This window comes from Mobula hypostoma, chromosome 7, assembly GCF_963921235.1.
Source record: "Mobula hypostoma chromosome 7, sMobHyp1.1, whole genome shotgun sequence".
Taxonomy (NCBI): Eukaryota; Metazoa; Chordata; class Chondrichthyes; order Myliobatiformes; family Myliobatidae; genus Mobula; species Mobula hypostoma.
The window spans coordinates 152321213-152341657 of record NC_086103.1 but is presented as its reverse complement, the minus strand read 5'-3'; the positions used below and the strand labels follow the sequence as shown (position 1 = coordinate 152341657).

General features: G+C 40.9%; 1 protein-coding gene across 3 annotated transcripts in view; it reads left to right on the top strand.

The window, feature by feature from the left end:
• Nucleotides 1-10272: 10272 nt before the first annotated feature.
• Nucleotides 10273-20445, top strand: part of trmt9b (tRNA methyltransferase 9B) — a 53427-nt gene continuing 43254 nt past the window's right edge. For 2 of the 3 annotated variants that reach the window (XM_063054317.1, XM_063054316.1), the window contains exon 1: nucleotides 10282-10358. The gene's annotated coding sequence lies outside the window, so the exon portion shown is untranslated. Of the gene's footprint in view, nucleotides 10359-20445 lie in introns of all 3 variants that reach the window. The other variant, XM_063054319.1, reaches the window with a different exon arrangement.

Sequence of the window (20445 nt, the reverse complement as noted above, 5' to 3'; positions counted from 1 at the left end):
CTAGATTTCATGGTCTTTATGAGATTAAACCTAAGGTAAATGATGTGGATTACGTGATTAAAAACCCCAGATCAAAGAAAGACAACACAGCTGTGTCATACAAATATGATAAAACCGTATTATGAGAGAGAAGCTGCTACTATGACTGTTGTGATCAATAATGAGTCTGATCTTGATAAAAACTTAATAGATGATTCATCTGAAACTCATTTTAAACCCAACATTATTTCAGCCAGGTTACCAAATTCAAAAATTCTAGAAAATATTGATGAAAAATTAGCTCAATTACAGTCAGAGCAGAGAGAGCAAATGAAACAGTTAATTTTTAAATATTTGGATTTATTTCCAGACGTTCCTAGAAGAACCACCATAGCTTCACATAATGTAGATGTTGGAGATGCAAAACCCATTAAACAACATCTGTATCGAATGAACAGGGAAAAATGTGAACTTGCTGAACAAGAAATTAAGTATATGTTAGAGAATGATATTATTAGACATTCTAATTCAAATTGGAGTTCACGTGTGTTATGGTGCCTAAGCCAGACAATAGTATTAGGTTTTGTACAGATTACAGGAAGGTGAATGCTGTGACAAAAACTGATGCATATCCAATCCCTAGGGTAGATGATTGTGTGTATAAAGTTGGACAAGCCAAATTCCTTACAAAGATCGATTTGTTAAAAAGTATTGGTGTGTTCCATTGACAGATAGAGGTAGAGAGATTACAGCCTTTGTAACCCCATCTGGGTTATATGAATATAATGTTCTTACATTTGGGATGAAGAATGCAGCAGGTACTTTTCAGAGGATGATTAATAGTGTGATTCATGGATTAAGGGATACAGATGCCTATATTGATGATTTAGTTACAGGAAATAATACATGGAAAGCCCATATTACTGCCGTAGAGAAACTATTTGAGAGACTTTCAAAAGCTAACTTAACTATTAACTTAGCTAAAAGTGAATTTGGTCATGCCACTGTGACTGTTAAGGAAATCAAACTCCAATTTAATAACACAGTTTAATGTTACAGGAGTACAATATTTTGATCACTCAGATTAAGGGTAAAGATTATGTGATCGCTGATTGTCTATCTAGATGTTAAATGTACAATGTAAATTGTTTTTTTTTTGGAGTGGTATTTTAACATTTGTAACACTCCTACTATATATTAGTTTGTAAAGTGCTGAAAGATAAGACTGTATATATTGTGTATGTTGTAAATTTTATACCTTTGTTTTTTTTTGTAAATTGTTAATTGTTAAAATTTTGTTCCTTAAGAGACCAAATTTTTTTGGAAGGAGGTGTTACGTACCTCAAGAAGATCTTATGACTTTCTTGTGAGAATGATGTAATGGTCTTTTGGAGGGCACCTGATGTAATTTTCCCGCTGATGTGAGGTCGCGTGATGTCATGTTCACCACGGGTATATAAGGGAAGACCTCAGATGACGCAGTTAGTTTTAATTTTTAGTTTTCCAGCTAGAATGTTAGTCTGTGTCTCCGTTTCTGTTGCATATTTATTTTATGACGCAGTTTCATTTTAAAAGCAGAGTGTTACATTCTGTTGCAAGGTACAGTAGTGCTGGACTGGCAATTTTTGCTAGATTTGTTGAAGTACCTTTTTTCTGTAGTATTGGAGAGTGAAGACTTTATTGAAGTACAGAATATGAAGGATTAACAGAAGTCGGGAATGTTTGGCAGTTTAATAAAGGATCAACCTTATTGAGTCTTCGTTGAAGAAGTAGTGACCTGCATCAAAGATAACTCCTGCCGAAAGAGCAAGGTAGTTCATGCAAGGTGCTCTCTAGAAATTAAGGTCAGTTGTTTTAAGCCGTTTATTTCCTTCATCGTGAATCCTTTGGATAGAACCAACAGGAAAGTCGCATCTATGAAGAAATTCTTCTCCAGAGAAATATCTCCCAAATGAATGTATAAATCTGTAGGACTTTCGAATTTACCATTTTAAGAACTGTTTGACTTTACCACTTTAAGAACTGTTTTGGCATTTATCCCTCTAAGAACCAGTGCCGAATGATGCTTTGTTGAATGTCTGCATAGCGGTTAACTTCTGGTTAAGGTTTTCGTTTGTGTTTTATTGTTTATCCATGTTTAATAAATGTTTGGTTGTTTTTATATAACCTGACTCAATTGATATTCATTGCTGCCGGTTACGTAACACATTTTAAAAGCACACCCTTCAGTATTCTACATTGCTGCCCTAAGGAAAAAATTCTGACTGCCTTCCCTATCTATGACTCTCATTGTTTTACAAACTTTTATCAGCCTCCAGTGCTCCAGAGAAAATAACCCAAGTTTATCTAATGTCTCCTTACAGTTCATAGCCTTTAATCCAGACAATCACCTGGTAAACCTCTTCTGTAACCTTTCCAAAGCTTCCAAATCCTTCTTGTCATAGGCTGCACAATACTCCACGTGTGGCCGAACCAACATTTCATGTAACTGCAATATGATTTCCTTATTCTTATATTCAACGTTTCAACCAATGAAGGCAAGCATTCTGTTAATCTTTACCACCCACCACTCTATCTGCTTATTTGACTACTTTTTGGAGGCTATGATTGGGACCTCAGCATTGATGTCCAGATACAGAAATTGAATTCTGTTTGTTGACAGTTGCTTGTGTGGGTTTGTTAATTTTTCTTTAAAGAGGAAACAGTATAATATATATCGTGTATGATTTTTTAAGTAGTTGGCAAGCTGGAAAGTTTAAAAGTTATCTTTGAAAAATGTACGCTTTGAATTCCCAGTGGAGTGTGCTGTTTAACTAACACTGAGGCAGACCTGGTTAGTAAGAATTGAGACCTACATCGATATTTTTGCAGGCATCTAATGCATGAAAGAACTTTGGACAAGTTATGTCAATCAAGTTTTGAAGTTCATTTAATGCAGACACACAACCCTAGTATCCAATAAAGGCAACAATTGCAACTGTAGTCTTTTCTCTTGCCTGAAAATGCAATCGAAACACAAAACTTGCACACCCCAAATAATTTGTGATGAAGGAGCCAAACGGCGGGAGGAGAGAGAGCAGCACGCTGCGCATTTGCAGCCCTCCGGTGAAAAATGATATTGTATCCGTTAAATAGGGGCCGTGGACAATTCTGATTTGATGGAGACAGACGTGAAAGCACAGAGGAACATCTGGAGAAATTTCTGAAACGCCAGTTCGCTGCTGTTGTTACTGCGTGGTCGGGAATCTTCCAGAGGGAAGGCCTCAAAATCCCCGGCTTTGCCTGCTGTTGGTGACTGAGATTGAGGTCGAATCGTTCGGATAGAGATGGCGCTCAGTACTCGGTGTCGGAGAGCAGGTTGGAGGCTCAAAGTTTCGGATGACTCAGTGTTGGACTGTGGTCGGGCATGGCAGGGAGAGTTTTTCTTCCTTCTCCCATCTGCGTGAGATGTGGGACATTTGAGAGACTTTGAACTTTTTACTGTGCTCATGGACTTCTTCATCAAGTTATGGTATTGTTGCACTGTTGTAACTATATGTTATAATTATGTGGTTTTGTTAGGTTTTTCAGTCTTGGTTTGTCCTGTGTTTTGTGATATCACACCGGAGGAAATATTGTATCATTTCTTAATGCATGCATTACTAAATGACAATAAAAGAGGACTGCGTGTCTTCATAATCTAATTAAATTTAATTGATGTTACAGAAAATTCAAGAGTACTAATCATACCTGTGGTATGAATGTACCTCTAAGAAACCATGTACTTTTAATAGACGGTGCTATCTTCCAACGCTGTTTGTTGACTATTAGCTCCTTCAATAAAGGAAATCTTGAAGGATTTCTTTTTTGCATCAGCTTCATTTACATAAGGAGTAACTTACAGTAAATGATTAATTTACCAATTACCCTTATCAAACAACAATACAAAAAGAATCCGTGGACATACACTATTGAACACAAGAATTGATAGGAGGTAACAAAGTTTATAGGAGGTAAGAAAAACATTTAGCATGCTTGCCTTTAATAGTTGAGGCATTGAGTTTCAGAGTCAAGAAGTTATATTACTTATTTATAAAACTGGTCTGCAATAAGAATTGGTGATGTTCACAACTAGGACATAAGGACACAAAAAGTAGGAGCAGGAGTAGGTCACCTAGCTGGTCAAGCCTGCTCTGCTATTTAATAAGATCATGGCTGTTGATAATCATTGGTAATCATTTTCCAATGTTCTATAGATTCAGGATCAGTTCCAGCGGATTGGAGGGTAGCTAATGTTATCCCACTTTTTAAGAAAGGAGGGAGAGAGAAAACAGGCAATTATAGACCAGTTAGTCTGACATCAGTGGTGAGGAAGAAGCTGGAATCAATTATAAAAGATGAAATAGTGGAATATTTGGATAGCAGTGGCAGGATAGGTCCCAGTCAGCATGGATTTACGAAGGGGAAATCGTGCTTGACTAATCTTCTGGAATTTTTTGAGAATGTAACTATGAAAATGGACATGGGAAAACCAGTGGAGGTAGTGTACCTGGACTTTCAGAAAGCCTTTGATAAGGTCCCACATAGGAGATTAGTGGGCAAAATTAGAGCAAATGGTTTTGGGGGTAGGGTACTGACATGGATAGAAAATTGGTTGGCAGACATGAAACAAAGAGTAGGGATTAACGGGTCCCTTTCAGAATGGCAGGCAGTGACTAGTGGGGTACCGCAAGGCTCGGTGCTGGGACCGCAGCTATTTACAACATACATTAATGATTTGAATGAAGGGATTAAAAGTAACATTAGCAAATTTGCAGATGACACAAAGCTGGGCGGCAGTGTGAAATGTGAGGAGGATGTCATGAGAATGCAGGGTGACTTGGTCAGGTTGGGTGAGTGGGAAGATGCATGGCAGATGCAGTTTAACGTGGTTAAGTGTGAGGTTATCCACTTTGGTGGCAAGAACAGGAAGGCAGATTACTATCTGAATGGTGTCAAGTTAGGAAAAGGGGGAAGTACAATGAGATCCAGGTGTCCTTGTTCATCGGTCACTGAAAGTAAGCATGCAGGTACAGCAGGCAGTGAAGAAAGCTCATGACATGTTGGCCTTCATAACAAGGAGCGTTGAGTATAGGAGCAAAGAGGTCCTTCTGCAGTTGTACAGGGTCCTGGTGAGACCACACCTGGAGTATTGTGTACAGTTTTGGTCTCCAAATTTGAGGAAGGACATTCTAGCTATTGAGGGAGTGCAGCGTAGGTTCATGAGGCCAATTCCTGGGATGGCGGGACTGTCATATACTTTATACTTTTACTTTATACTTTATTGTTGCCAAGCAATTTATACTAGAATGTACAATCATCACAGAGATATTTGATTCTGCGCTTCCTGCTTCCTGGCTTACAAATATTAAATATTAAAAATAGTAAAAATTAGTAAATGTTAAAAATTTAAATTATATATCATAAATAGAAAATAGAAAAATGGAAAGTAAGGTAGTGCAAAAAAAATGAGAGGCAGGTCCAGATATTTGGAGGGTATGGCCCAGATCCAGTTCAGGATCCGTTCAGCAGTCTTATCACAATTGGAAAGAAGCTGTTCCCAAATCTGACCGTATGAGTCTTCAAGCTCCTGAGCCTTCTCCCGGAGGGAAGAGGGACGAAAAGTGTGTTGGCTGGGTGGATCGTGTCCTTGATTATCCTGGCAACACTGCTCTGACATATGTTGAAAGATTGGAGCAACTGGGCTTGTATACACTGGAATTTAGAAGGATGAGAGGGGATCTGATTGAAACATATAAGATTATTAAGGGATTGGACACGCTAGAGGCAGGAAACATGTTCCCGATGTTGGGGGAGTCCAGAACCAGAGGCCACAGTTTAAGAATAAGGGGTAGGCAATTTAGAACAGAGTTGAGGAAAGACTTTTTCACACAGAGGGTTGTGGTTCTGTGGAATGCTCTGCCTCGGAAGGCAGTGGAGGCCAATTCTCAGAATCTTTCAAGAAAGAGATAGAGCTCTTAAAGATAGCGGAGTGAAGGGATATGGGGAGAAGGCAAGAAAAGGGTACTGATTGTGGATGATTAGCCATGATCACAGTGAATGGTGGTGCAGTCTCAAAGGGCTGAATGGCCTACTCCTGCACCTATTGTCTATTCTGACCATAGACTCAGCTCTGACGTACCTGCCTTTTCAACATTAACCTTAATTCCCCTGCAATGCAAAACACTATCTAATTAGTATTGGTTTATTATTGTCATATGTAGCATGAAACAGTGAAAAGCTTATCTTACATACTGTTTATACAGATCAAATGATTACACAGTGCATTGAGCTAGAATAAAATAAAACAATAACAGTGTAGAATAAAGAATAGCAGGGAGACTGGTTCCTGTGATTTTCTGAACTGTGTCCACAAGCTCCGACAGTTTATTGTGGTCACGTGCAGAGCAGCTGCCATACCATGCCTTTATGCATCCAGACAGAATACTTTCTATGGTGCACTGATAATAATTGGTAAGAGTCAACAGCGACATGCTTAATTTCTTTCGCCTCCTGAGGAAGTAGATGTGTATCTGAGCTTATTTAGCTGTGACATCAGCATTGTTGGATCAGGACAGGCGATTGGTGATGTTCATAGCCAGGAGCTTGAAGCTCTCAACCTCAACACTATTGATATAGAAGGAGCGTGTGAGGCACCGTCCCCACCCCCACCTGGGCACAGTGAATTCCAGCTAATTGGCCCATCAGTTAATAGAACCAAACAAAAGAAAATCTGCAGATGCTGGAAATCCAAGCAACACACACAAAATGCTGGAGGAACTCAGCAGGCCAGGCAGCATCTACGGAAAAGAGTGCAGTCGACGTTTCGGGCCGAGACCCTTCATTGGGACTGGAGAAAAAAAGATGAGGAGTAGATTTAAAAGGTGGGGGAGGGGAGGGAGAAATAACAGGTGATTGGTGAAACCAGGAGGAGGAAGGATGAAGTAAAAAGCTGGGAAGTTGATTGGTGAAAGAGATACAAGGCTGGAGAATCGGAAATCTAATACGAGGGATAGAAGACCACGGAATAAAGAAAAAGTGGAAGGAGCACCAGAGGGAGGTGATTGTCAGGCAAGCATAAGGTGAGAGAGGGAAACAAGAATAGGGAATGTTGAAAGGGGGAGGGGCAATTACCAGAAGTTCAATAAATCAATGTTCATGGCATCATGTTGGAGGCTACCGTTGGAATATAAGGTGTTGCCCCTCCAATCTGAGTGTGGCCTCACCGCGACAGTAGAGGGAGGCCATGGATAAACATGTCGGAACGGGAGTGGGAAGTGGAATTAAAATGTGTGCTACTACACTCCGTCCATCAGAAAAAGCAGGATCTCCCGGGAGTCATTACTGGTTCCATGTAAAAGTACATGAGTGCCATATGTATACCATAAGTAACCACCTCGCTAAAGTAAAAAAACTAAATAGAAATGCTCCTCCCAGCTCCCGTGTTTTTCTTTCAATTAACTTCTGGAATTGCAAAACATAACATAGGTGCCTGCACTGATTTTGTTCATTTACAGTCAGTCAATCAAAAGAACACAGCAGATGAATTCTTCTGTCATTGACTATTAGGAACTAATACACAGTTTTATAGTACTGTAGAGGTATCGGTAGTGTTCTAATTTGTTCTCTATTTTATTTAAATACATAACTTGTTATTCAGTTTGTCTTTTTTATATCTTTCAACTATTTCCATGAAACTTTGGTTAGTTGAGGCAGCCGCTTAATTGGGCCAAAATATACAGGTCCCAATGTGTCTCAGTTAACTGGAATCCACTGTATATCTAATAAAGTAGCTTCTATTGCTTCCCTGGGGAGGGTATTCCACAGATTCACTACTCTCTGGGAAAAAGTTTCTCTTCATTTCCATACTAGATCTATTCTCCTGAATCTTGAAGCTAAGTCCCCTAGTTCTAGTTTAATTTACCAGTGGAAACAACTTTCCTGCCTCTTTCTCATCTATCCCTTTCATAATTGCACATGTTTCTAAAAGATCTCCTCTCATTCTTCTGAATTCTAGGAAGTATAGTCCCAGGGAACTCAATCTCTCCTCATGGGCTTACCTCCTCACCTCCAGATCAACCTGGTGACCCTCCTCTGCACCACCTTCAAAGCCAAGTAAGGAGATCAGAACCGCATGCAAGACTCCAGGTGCTGTCTCATCAGTACCCTATACATTTGCAACTTAATCCCCTGCTCCTGAATTCAGTTACTCTACCAATGATGGCAACATTCCATTAGTAAAGTGTGAGGTACTACATTTTGGTAGGACTAATCAAAATAGGACATACATGGTAAATGGTAGGGCATTGAAGAATGCAGTAGAACAGAGGGATCTAGGAATAATGGTGCATAGTTCCCTGAAGATGGAATCTCATGTGGATAGGGTGGTGAAGAAAGCTTTTGGTATGCTGGCCTTTATAAATCAGAGCATTGAGTATAGGAGTTGGGATGTAATGTTAAAATTGTACAAGGCATTGGTAAGGCAAAATTTGGAGTATTGTGTACAGTTCTGGACACTGAATTATAGGAAAGATGTCAACAAAATAGAGAGAGTACAGAGAAGATTTACTAGAATGTTACCTGAGTTTCAGCACCTAAGTTACAGAGAAAGGCTGAACAAGCTGGGTCTTTATTCTTTGGAGCGTAGAAGGTTGAGGGGGGGCTTGATTGAGGTATTTAAAATTATGAGGGGAATAGATAGAGTTGACATGGATAGGCTTTTTCCATTGAGAGTAGGGGAGATTCAACTAAGAGGACATGAGTTGAGACTTGGGGGCAAAAGTTTAGGGGTAACACGAGGGGGAACTTCTTTACTCAGAGAGTGGAAGCTGTGTGGAATGAGCTTCCAGCAGAAGTGGTAGAGACAGGCTCAATATTGTCATTTAAAGTAACATTGGATAGCTATATGGACAGGAAAGGAATGGAGGGTTATGGGCTGAGTGCAGGTCAGTGGGACTAGGTGAGAGTAAGCATTCGGCTGAGAAGGGCCAAGATGGCCTGTTTCTGTGCTGTAATTGTTATATGGTTATATGCCTTCTAGATAACCTGTTGCACCTGCAAACCAAACTTTGTGACTCCTGCATAAGTACTCCCAAGTCTCTCTGCACAACGACATGCTGCAATCTTTCACTATTTAAATAATAATCTGATATTCTACCTATCCTTCCAAAGTGGAAGGCCTCACATTTACTAGCATTGTAGTCCATCTGCCAGACCCCAGCCCACTCACTTTTCTATATTTCTCTGCAGGCTATCCGCATCCTCTGCTGCCCCATTTTAGGAAGGACATGGAGGCTTTGGAGGGTGTGCTGAAGTAGGTTACCAGGATGCTGCTTGGATTCGAGGGCATGTGCTGTAAGGAGAGGTTGGACAAGTGAGGATTGCTTTCTCTAGAGCGACAGAAGACCTGATAGTTTATAAAATCACGAGGGGCATACAGAAAGTAGACAGCCAGTATCTATTTTTTCCACATGGTTGAAATATCTAATACTAGTACTAGAAGATATGTATTTAAGGTGAGGGGGGAGCAAATTCAAAGGAAATGTGTAGGGCAAGTTTGTTTTTACAGAGTGATAGGTGCCTGGAATGTGCTACTGGGGTGGTAGTTGAAGCAAATACAATAAAGGTGTTTAAGAGGCTCTTGGATAGGCACATGAATTGAATATGGAGAGAGAGAGGGATATGGACCATGTGCAGAGGGGTTAATTTAATTAGGTGTTATTTGTTTAATTAGTTCAGCACAACTAACACGAGATAACACTTTGATATGAAATGAATCATCGCTTAAATTTGTAAACAAAACATAAAACATATCTGCACACTTTCACTAATTATATATTCCAAAATGGGGATTTTCTTTGCCTCGTGTAATATTTTTTAACCTTTGAAATCAGTGTAGGCGACTTATAGTTATGAACCAGAAAATTAGTAACTAGAGTAAGGACTAAAGTTAGTATTGACATTACCTCATTCATCCACCAATTCTACTTCCTCTTTGAGGCTAGCTGTCCGTGCTTTTGTTAACCAGCCACTAATATATTAGGCAAATTATTTTCTTTTTGTATATAAACACTACTAAGTTATTCTGAGTGCTCTGACGACACAACGAGGATTCACAGTGAGCATTATGAAATACTTGCATTTTAGAAGGGAAAGGGTGAGTTTGAAAACAAGTTGGTTGCAGGGCAGCTGGAGTCAGGTGACCGGGCGGTCCAATGAGCGTCGCTGGTGAGGCGGGGGCGGGCGGTGCTGTCTGATGATTGACGTGCCTCAGCTTGCGGCAGCGTCTCCTAGTGCGGTATCTCGACGCTTTTGAGTTCCGCTCGACCTTGCCCAGCTGCCCGTAGCTACCTCTTCGCCAGGTATGTGGATTTTTATACTTCTAAACTTCGGTCACGCCCCGAGCACTCGGGGAAACTGAGGTGTTCAAACTTGAGTAGAGAAATCAAATTGGAAACACTGTTCCATTATATAACCTGTTAGGTCAACTTGTTGCTGTTCGGAGCCCCAGTGCAGGGAGGGGAGGACAGGTTCGGGGACTGAGTCTGGCTTCGAATGAAAGGCAACTTGCTGAGCTCATGATGAAAATTACAAAAGACTTTATCTTATTCTTTGTTCTACACTATGACAAAAGCCATTGAACTTTCTGTTTGATGCTTTTATTTTACTTTGTTCATTGTTACGACGTATCTGAGGCTGTGGGTTTCATATATTAAACACTTGGCTAAATTATGTTCCTATGTTCGTGTTTCATTAATGATAAGTGATAGTTTCCATGCACACAAAGGAATGTATTTTTACCTGTAGAAAGTCATTTGTACATTTTTTTCTTTAACCATCTGGTCATCCTGAAGCTTATTGTGGAGATGTGAGTACAGGAGCAAAACTTATATTTGCAATATAGAAACATAGAAAACATAGAAAATAGGTGCAGGAGTAGGCCATTCGGCCCTTTGAGCCTGCACCGCCATTTATTATGATCATGGCTGATCATCCAACTCAGAACCCAGCCTTCCCTCCATACCCCCGACCCCTGTAGCCACAAGGGCCATATCTAACTCCCTCTTAAACATAGCCAATGAACTGGCCTCAACAGTTTGCTGTGGCAGAGAATTCCACAGATTCACCACTCTCTGTGTGAAGAAGTTTTTCCTAATCTCGGTCCTAAAAGGCTTCCCCTCTATCCTCAAACTGTGACCCCTCGTTCTGGAACTCCCCAACATCGGGAACAATCTTCCTGCATCTAGCCTGTCAAATCCCTTTAGGATCTTATACGTTTCAATCAGATCCCCCCTCAATCTTCTAAATTCCAACGAGTACAAGCCCAGTTCATCCAGTCTTTCTTCATATGAAAGACCTGCCATCCCAGGAATCAATCTGGTGAACCTTCTTTGTACTCCCTCTATGGCAAAGATGTCTTTCCTCAGATTAGGGGACCAAAACTGCACACAATACTCCAGGTGTGGTCTCACCAAGGCCTTGTACAACTGCAGTAGTACCTCCCTGCTCCTGTACTCGAATCCTCTCGCTATAAATGCCAGCATACTGTTCGCCTTTTTCACCGCCTGCTGTACCTGCATGCCCACTTTCAATGACTGGTGTATAATGACACCCAGGTCTCGTTGCACCTCCCCTTTTCCTAATCGGCCACCATTCAGATAATAATCTGTTTTCCTATTTTTGCCACCAAAGTGGATAACTTCACATTTATCCACATTAAATTGCATCTGCCATGAGTTTGCCCACTCACCCAACCTATCCAAGTCACCCTGCATCCTCTTAGCATCCTCCTCACTGCTAACACTGCCACCCAGCTTCGTGTCATCCGCAAACTTGGAGATGCTGCATTTAATTCCCTCATCCAAGTCATTAATATATATTGTAAACAACTGGGGTCCCAGCACTGAGCCTTGCGGTACCCCACTAGTCACCGCCTGCCATTCTGAAAAGGTCCCGTTTATTCCCACTCTTTGCTTCCTGTCTGCTAAATATCTACAAGAAAAGCTTCTCTACCAAACCTGGGTCCTACTTGCCCCACACTGCCCTTGGGGAATGGTTCACAGCAAGATCCTGAAAAACATAGACAACTGGTGAGCCACCTCACGGCAAAATCAGACCAGTGAAGGAATTGGTGAATTTCTTCAGTGCACCACCACCGCTTTAGATCAAAGGGGAAAAGGTATTTGGAGATCAAGATTCAGATCCTGAAGGAAACTGGTATCTATGGGCAATTGTGATCCCCCTGCCCCTCTGAAACCAAGAGTAAACGCAGCATGTATATCAAGGTACTGGAAACCTATCAGAGACACCCAGGAAATTCATTGCCGGTTAAACAAACTAAAATTTGTTCTTTCAAAGACTGGCATCCCCAGTACTGCACTGGGATCATAGTTACATTAGCAAGGCCACATGGTTTATATGCCCTGTGCCAGGCCCCTCAAACAACCTGTCCTGACTCTCTTGAGAGAGATTCACAAGCAGTTTAAAAAAAAAAATCATTGATGCGCATAGAACCTCCTTGAAGAAATGAAGTATCCCTACTGACTACTGAGAACTCCTGGTCCATGACCACTCAGAGCGAAGAAGGAACATCCATGCCAGGTTGAGTGTCGAGCTTGCAACTCAGCCCCGTAAAACAAAACTGCGCTGTGAGAAGGACATGGGGGGGGGGCACTCACAGAATCTTTCTTCGAAGACAACCACTTGGGGAAAAAAAAGTGGTCGCCGAGGCTCTGGCAGAGTATGGCACACACAAATAATATATTCAATCCTATAATATACAGGTACAAGTAACTGTTGAGTGTTGCCATATGCCCTTCCAGCTTTTCACATAATGGACCTTTACTGCAGGACATTTTAATGGCAACTATCTACAATACCAACGAGTGGACTTTATATGGTACAGCATAGGACAAGTCTTCAGTCCATAATATCTGTGCCGAATATCTACTGGGAGAAAATTGCATCTTATACTTGACCATTTCTGACCTTCCTGTAACAGGGGTAAATATTCCTTCACCCCCTATTTCCAAAACAAGTTTAACATGCATTGGGCCAGCTTCCATCTATGATGAGCATAAACATCTTCCTTTTGAAACTCTCCTCATGGTAAGGATAGTGAGGTCTTCAGAAGCAACAGATGATTGGGTGTTAGCATTTCCAAATTATTGGAATCGGTGGTACTTGACTAATTGGATGACCATTAATAATAGGCTCTACTTCACAGAGAATTGCGTGGAAACCCTGTTTGTCAAGCTATTGCACCTTCAAAGTTTCAAAGATTTCAAAGGTACATTTAATGTCAGAGAATTGTATACAATATACATCCTGAAATGCTTTTTCTTCACAGCCATCCATGAAAACAGAGGAGTACTCCCAAAGAATGGATGACAGTTAAATGTTAGAACCCCAAAGTCCCCTCCAGCTCCACTCCCTCCCGCACGTAAGCGGCAGCAAGCAACGATTTTCCCCCCCACTGGCAAAAAAAAGCATCGGCACCTGCCACCGAGCACTCAAGTGTGAGCAAAGCAATAGCAAAGACACAGACTTGCAGTACTCCAAATACTACTTGTTTACCTGGTATTTGACATACCACAGGCACTCTCTCTCCCTAATAAGGGAGAAGGGGATGTCTCCATTTCACAGCGAGAGGAGAGACATAAACAATCTGCTGATTTATGATGTTAAAAGTCTGTTGCGTTGCTTTTTCTGAACTCTGTGCCCAAAGATTTTGGGTCTCCGGGCACACAGCCTTGGATCTTCCATCTCCCATGACACACCAATCTGCCTGGACACTGACCTTTGATCCATCTGTCTCCAGAGCCATGAGATCTCGGCCCTCCGAAGGCGAGCTGAACTCTTAGGCTGAGCCCTTGGCGTGCTGAATAATGGCCAGTCGTGAAACCCCGAGAGTGGGTCCCATTCCCACAAAGAACCGTAGTCAGTGTGTAACTCCAGGTCAGGGTCATCAAAAGAACCCTGAAAAGGAAAAATAGAGATATTAAAGATGGAAATAGGGGTGTTTCCAAAGATGCAAGCAAAGGAGTCGCCGTAAGGTGCCGCTAATCCTCCTAAGCTCCATGGTGGAACTGAGAACCTTCCTTATCAATCTGATCAATCTCTCCCATGTTCTTCCATGATGAGGCAGCCGAGGGAGATGGGTGCTAAAAATCCATTTAATTTCTTTCTGAAGAAGTACATCATTGATCTGTAAATGGCTTCTCTCAACTTGCGTTCAGTTCCAACAAAGATTGTTTCATTATCAGATTGCAGTTCATGAACTTGTCCTTGCCTTGTTATAAAGCATTGAAGTGCATTAATAAAGGAATCCGTGTCCGAAGAAGATGGCACTTTGATAAGAATAGCTCAAATAGCTAGACAGGTAAACATAACCCCATACCTCTTCACTGTACTCCTTGTGCCTTTCACCTCAAATGGTCAAAAATGAAGTACTCCTGCAGGGGTGAATGGAGGTTCATCTGGAGAGACCCTGTCTGGAGGTAGATCCGCCATGCGCTGACATCCTGGAACTGCATGTAACCATCAACTGATGACACAGTTAGTGAGGTGAGAGAGATATCCTTCGATATCAAGGCAGCATTTGACCAAGTATGGCATCAAGGTGCCCTAGCTAAAATGGAGTCAATGGGAACTGGGGGGGGGGGGGAACCCTTCGCTGGTTGGAATCATAGCTAATACAAAAGAAGATAGTTGTGGTGGCTGGAGGTCAATCATCTCATCCTCCGGGAACTGTCCTAGAACCAACCATCATCAGCAGCATAATGGAATACTTGCCACTCGCCTGGATGAACGCAGCTCCATCAACACTCAAGAAGCCTGACACCATCCAGTACAAGGCAGCCCACATGATTGGTACCCTTCCACAAGTATCCCATCCCTCCACCATCGACGAATAGTTGCAGCAGTGAGTACTATTTACAAGATGCACTGCAACAATACACCAAAGTTCCTAAGGCAGCACCTTCCAGACCCATGACCTCTACCATCTAGAAGGATAAAAACAGCAGATACCTGGGAACACTACTAATTGGAAATCCCCTTCCAAGTCACTTACCATCCTGACTCGGAGACATATCGCAGTTCCTTCATTATCACTGGGTCAAAATCATGGAATTCCCTCCCTAACAGCACTGTGGGTGTACCTACACCTCAGGGACTACAGCGGTTCAAGAAGGCAGCTCATCACCACCTTCTCAAGGGCAATTTAGAATGGGCAATAAACACTGGCTTAGCTGGTGATGCCCACATCCTGTAAATGAATAAATAAAAAAAGGGGATTCCTGTTGTTGCCATATAACACTGGGAATCCAATATTTTTGGTGCAACTTAGATAACATGTGGTTACGACCACCATGTTCCACTTCTTGATGTACATGCCTCCGAAAGAGATCTGAGATATGAAGATCCTTCACCAGTATAACAGGATTGGCTCTTCAGGCATGGTTGCTGACTCTCAAAACAGGTACCAGATTAAGCTTGAAAATCTGACTGTTTCTTTTCATACTTTCTCCCTTTTGTAAACGCAAGAATTCATTGGGAAATCTTTCTTTGACAGAACCCAACAATCTCCAATTCAGCCTTTCTGAGCTGTTCTACTGAGAGACAATCTCGGCCAATTTGACCTTTGGCCTCCTCCATCTTTCTCTCCAAAGAATACCCTTGTTGAGCTTCATTCAAGTCAGACTGAGAGTAAACAGTATTCAATTGCATCCCTTTCTGATTAAGAAATGAGAGCAAGTTCTTAAACCTAAGAATCTAGGCCAATGTCTTCCTCAAACAGGTTCAAGATGGGAAGTGATGGATAATCCGTGATACTGCATCTAACTCCCCTTCAATCTGCATGACATTCATTGTAACAATTTCCTTGTCTTCTGGATCATCTAGCGGAAGTTCTTCAGAACATTCTGGATTCACAGGCCATTAACTTTCAGGCTGAAGAAGATCGGAGTCCTGACACCCAAGTCTTATTCTTCAGAAAAGCCTTCAATCCTCTGGAGGCCATATCTGCAGGGTTGATTGAAGTATTCACATACCTTCATTGAGATACCCGTGAGACCTTAATAATGTTTGAAACTCGGTTAGCAACAAAGATTCAAAACCTGGAAACTTCATTCTTATTATCTTCAGCATAGTGAGTCCTGAGGCTGCATATTTGACGACTCCTTCCATAATGTGTCCCTGTGACTTGCCATTGTAATGGCTTGCAATGAGCTCCATACAAGGGATGGAAACTGACTTCAACCGAGCTACCCAAGAATTTCCCATATTAAAAGTACTGTGCATCTGAGAACATGTGTCATGCAACAACAGATAAGTAACTACTCCATAGCCAGCTTCACTTGTGCCTGTAAAATGGTGTAACTTCACCAAAATCCAAAGGATCCAAAACGTCTAATTATCTTGAAGTCTTCTATTTGGCAAAGTTCTTCAGCTAACTTGTCCACTCGAGAGCAATTGACATTGGTATAGCGTCATTGCAACCAAACCCTCTCTTGCACAGCTATTGTAGGATCTTCTTAGCAGATAACAAGATTTCTAAAGGGTCATAGATAGAACTAAACACAGAGAGGACGCCCCCGCCCTTCCTGGTGACGGTCTATCTTGGATTGTGATCTTAAACTTGAAATTATCAGACTGAATACACCATTGCATACAGTACTCTTTCCACTGAAGGAATATCTTGATCCAAATGCAAATTCTTCATGCCTTTCAATCTTTGCTCTTCTGGTATAACAGATAGTACGCTATGTCTGTTGCTTATCCACTTTGTGAGTCAAAAACAGCCTTCAGCACAAATGGATGCAAGGTCATGATAGAGAAGACACCGTCTTTTCCTTAAAGGATGCTGATACCAGACAGAAATCAACATCGAATCAATGCAAAAGCTTTTCCACTGTCTTGTGGCTGAACTGTTCCTCGTTTTCTTCTGAGCACTTCCTAAGACTGAAATTGGCTCAAACGGGTTATGAAGTTGCTTCATAGAGATAATCCACCATATCTTGGTGAGGTTATCATCAGGCCACCAGAGAAATGTGAGTAGGTCTGCATCTTCCACTGGCACCTTAACTGATGAAACATTGATTCAATATCTACCATGTTCACCGCTGGTTTTTTTCTGAATCTGGTTATGACTCCAGTCAAAGAACTAGTAAGATTAGGTCCCTTTAACAACTGAGCATTAAGTGATATTCCCTGAAAAGTCCTTCCACAGTCAAACACAGCATGAAGTTTCCCTTTCTTGGGGTGATAAACACTGTGATGTGGAATATACCAGACTTTCCTATCACTATATTCCAGATCCTTTGCTGGCATTCTTTCTGCAAAACCTTTTCAGATGGCATCCTTCATGAAAGCTGTGTAGTTAGCCTGAAATGACAAATCCTCCTTGAACCTTTTCCTTGGATTCAGAGCAAACTGCCCAGCAGTCATTCTGTTATTAGGCATGTTAACATCCTTCTTTCTCAGAAGTAAATTAATCTGATAGTGACTATTCACCAGTTTTGCAAGGCTTTTCACCAGCTCCATGAACTTGTGAACTTTTGACTGCATTTAGGGAAATCCGTCTTGATTTGCTGCTGCCAAATCTCATCCAAGTTCAAAACTGAAATCCTGTTAACCGTCATCTCTGACCGAGCATAGTCTCTTCCACCACAATGGTCTACTTTCAGTAGTCCATTAGCAGTCCAACGCAACACTGTTCTGATTGGCATAGGGTCCATCATTAACACTGCGAATCACTTGCAACAAATTCAATGCCTTAAGAGCATTTGCCCCTATCAGCAGCTGAATTTCTGACTCAAATTCTTGTAAATGAATATGCTTCAGGTAAGACCATTCCTGGAGATCCCTCTGATGAAAAATATTTCCTTTGTGGACAGGCATACTTTCCTACATATAGATGTTAGGCAGTTCACAATAGTTTTCACTATCTAGGCCAGCCACTTCCAATCCTGAAACAACATAACTACTCACAGTCTTCTGTTGACCCATGGTGCGTAAGAGAATATGTGTTCTTTTTCCTGTTAGGTTAAGCTTTTTCATGAGGCTCACTGACCAGAACGCTGCTGTACATACTTGATTTGGGAAAGCATAAGTAATGACTGACTTGTTTCCCTTCTTGAACTTCACCTGAACTGGAATTACAGGACGTTTACAATCACAATCACCAGCCCCCTTAAGGCCATTAGATACCAGGATGTTACTCACTGCTGTGTTTGATTCTTTCGTGGCTTGTTACGATTCTGTACCATTTTCATCAGAGTGAATATGAAGAATGCTGGGATGCTTTCCACTGCATACCTTGTATGAAAGACGCTGTCTGCAATCCTTGCTAACGTGTCCCATACACAAACAACCAAAGAAGACACCTTTTTGTTTTAGGAAGGCAATCTTCTCGTTATGAACCTTTTTTCTCCAGCAGAGAGGATGAATCCAAAGTATGTTCACCCTGGCAGAACAGACAAACTGTTTCATTAGTTCCGGGCTCAGTTTAGCTTTACTTTTCTCAGTAGCCACAGTAGTGGCAAAACTGCTTCCTTTAGCATTGGAACGAATTTGTGACTTAGTTTTGTTCACACCTTTGCTCACTGCAGATGGTGTAGTATTCCATATATTTCCATACATTGGGTATGCAGAAATCTTCACTTGCTTTTCAATAAACTTGAGAAGGATGGTGAAAGCAGCCTCACTGTTGAAATTATTTAGTGGCTCACAGGCTAAACATCCCCATATAAGACAACTTCTTTACAACAATTGATGCATTAATAGGCATATCCAGGTCTCAAATACACCAAACATCTCCCATTATATTACAACGGTCTCTAAGAAAAAGACCGTAGTCTTGAAGAGCCCTTTCATCTTCAGATTTGATAGGCAGCCAAGAAAGAGCCTTTTGCATGTAGCTAATGAAATATGCTGCTCATTATCAAAATGTTCCTGTAGTAAAGCTTTGGCCTTTAGGTATCCTTCCTCTGGGTTGGCTTGCTGACAACTATTGATAAGCTTTCTAGGGCACCTCCAGTGAACTGCTTGAGGAAATAGAGATGTTTGCCATAATTGCCAGTCCTGCCTTCAACACTATACTTGAAAGCCCTCATAAATTCATGATAATGCAACGGATTGCCATCGAAGATTTGGATCTCTTTTAGGCAGAAATACCATGTATTTTTGCATGACGAGGCTGGCTATTTCCTTTTTCCTTTCACGTCTTTATGGCCTCCAGTGCACTATTTAGACTTATCATCTGAAACATGAGTTTCACCGTATTGTAAGTTAATATCCTCAAAAGCACCTGGTGCTATTGGATATGGCATGGGTTCAGAGTGCCTCCTTGGTGTAGGCTGGGATAGAACATCCTGACTACCCCTTGGCTTCTAAACTCATAGCTCATAGACATTTAAGGAACAATTGATAATGAGTATGTTGGATTTTTTTTATGTGCCATATCAATTTAGGAACTCACACCATAAAAATGTCCTGCTGGAGCACCTTTAGCACCTACAGCTCTTGAAGCCTTTAGCGCTTTCGCTTTGCTGATCTTGGCTGCAATTTCTTCCCTCAAATTAAGCTGGTTTTTTTTTTCTCCCTATCTGCTTCTTCCCCTCTCTGAAGTTGCTCTTCATTTCTCTGAAGCTGGTCTTTCTTTCTTTTTAAATCTTTTTATTGAATAAGTATACAAAAAGGTAAGCCATATAAACATTAATACAATGTTAAAATATAATAAAATTCCAGAAGGTATCAATACCAAAAAAAATACTACAAACAATGTAATTTAAACATAAGAAACCAAGATAACATAATAGTATACTAAATTTTATATATATCAATAGAAAAAAAGAAAAAAAAAACCCCACCGTGCAACTAACTAAAAGCAAAGCAAAGCAATGGGCTAACTTGAAACCAAACAGAGTTAAACTTAAAATCACGTCCTCAATCCCGACCTCCATTAAAAACAGTGGAAAAAAAAAACAAGAAGGGTATATATTACATTAAATGAAAATATCGAATAAAAGGTCCCCAAATCTGTTCAAATTTAAATGAAGAATCATAAAGGTTACTTCTAATTTTCTCCAGATTCAAACATAAAATCGTCTGAGAGAACCAAAAAAAGGTAGTTGGAGCATTAAGCTCTTTCCAATGTTGTAAAATACATCTTTTCGCCATTAAAGTAAGAAATGCGATCATTCTACGGGCTGAAGGGGAAAGATTACTAGAAATTTTAGGTAGTCCAAAGATAGCAGTAATAGGGTGAGGAGAGATATCTATATTTAATACCTTAGAAATAATATTAAAAATATCTCTCCAAAAAGTTTCCAAAGTAGGACAAGACCAAAACATATGAGTTAAAGAGGCTATCTGCCCCGAACATCTATCACAAAAAGGATTAATATGCGAGTAAAAACGCGCTAACTTATCTTTGGACATATGTGC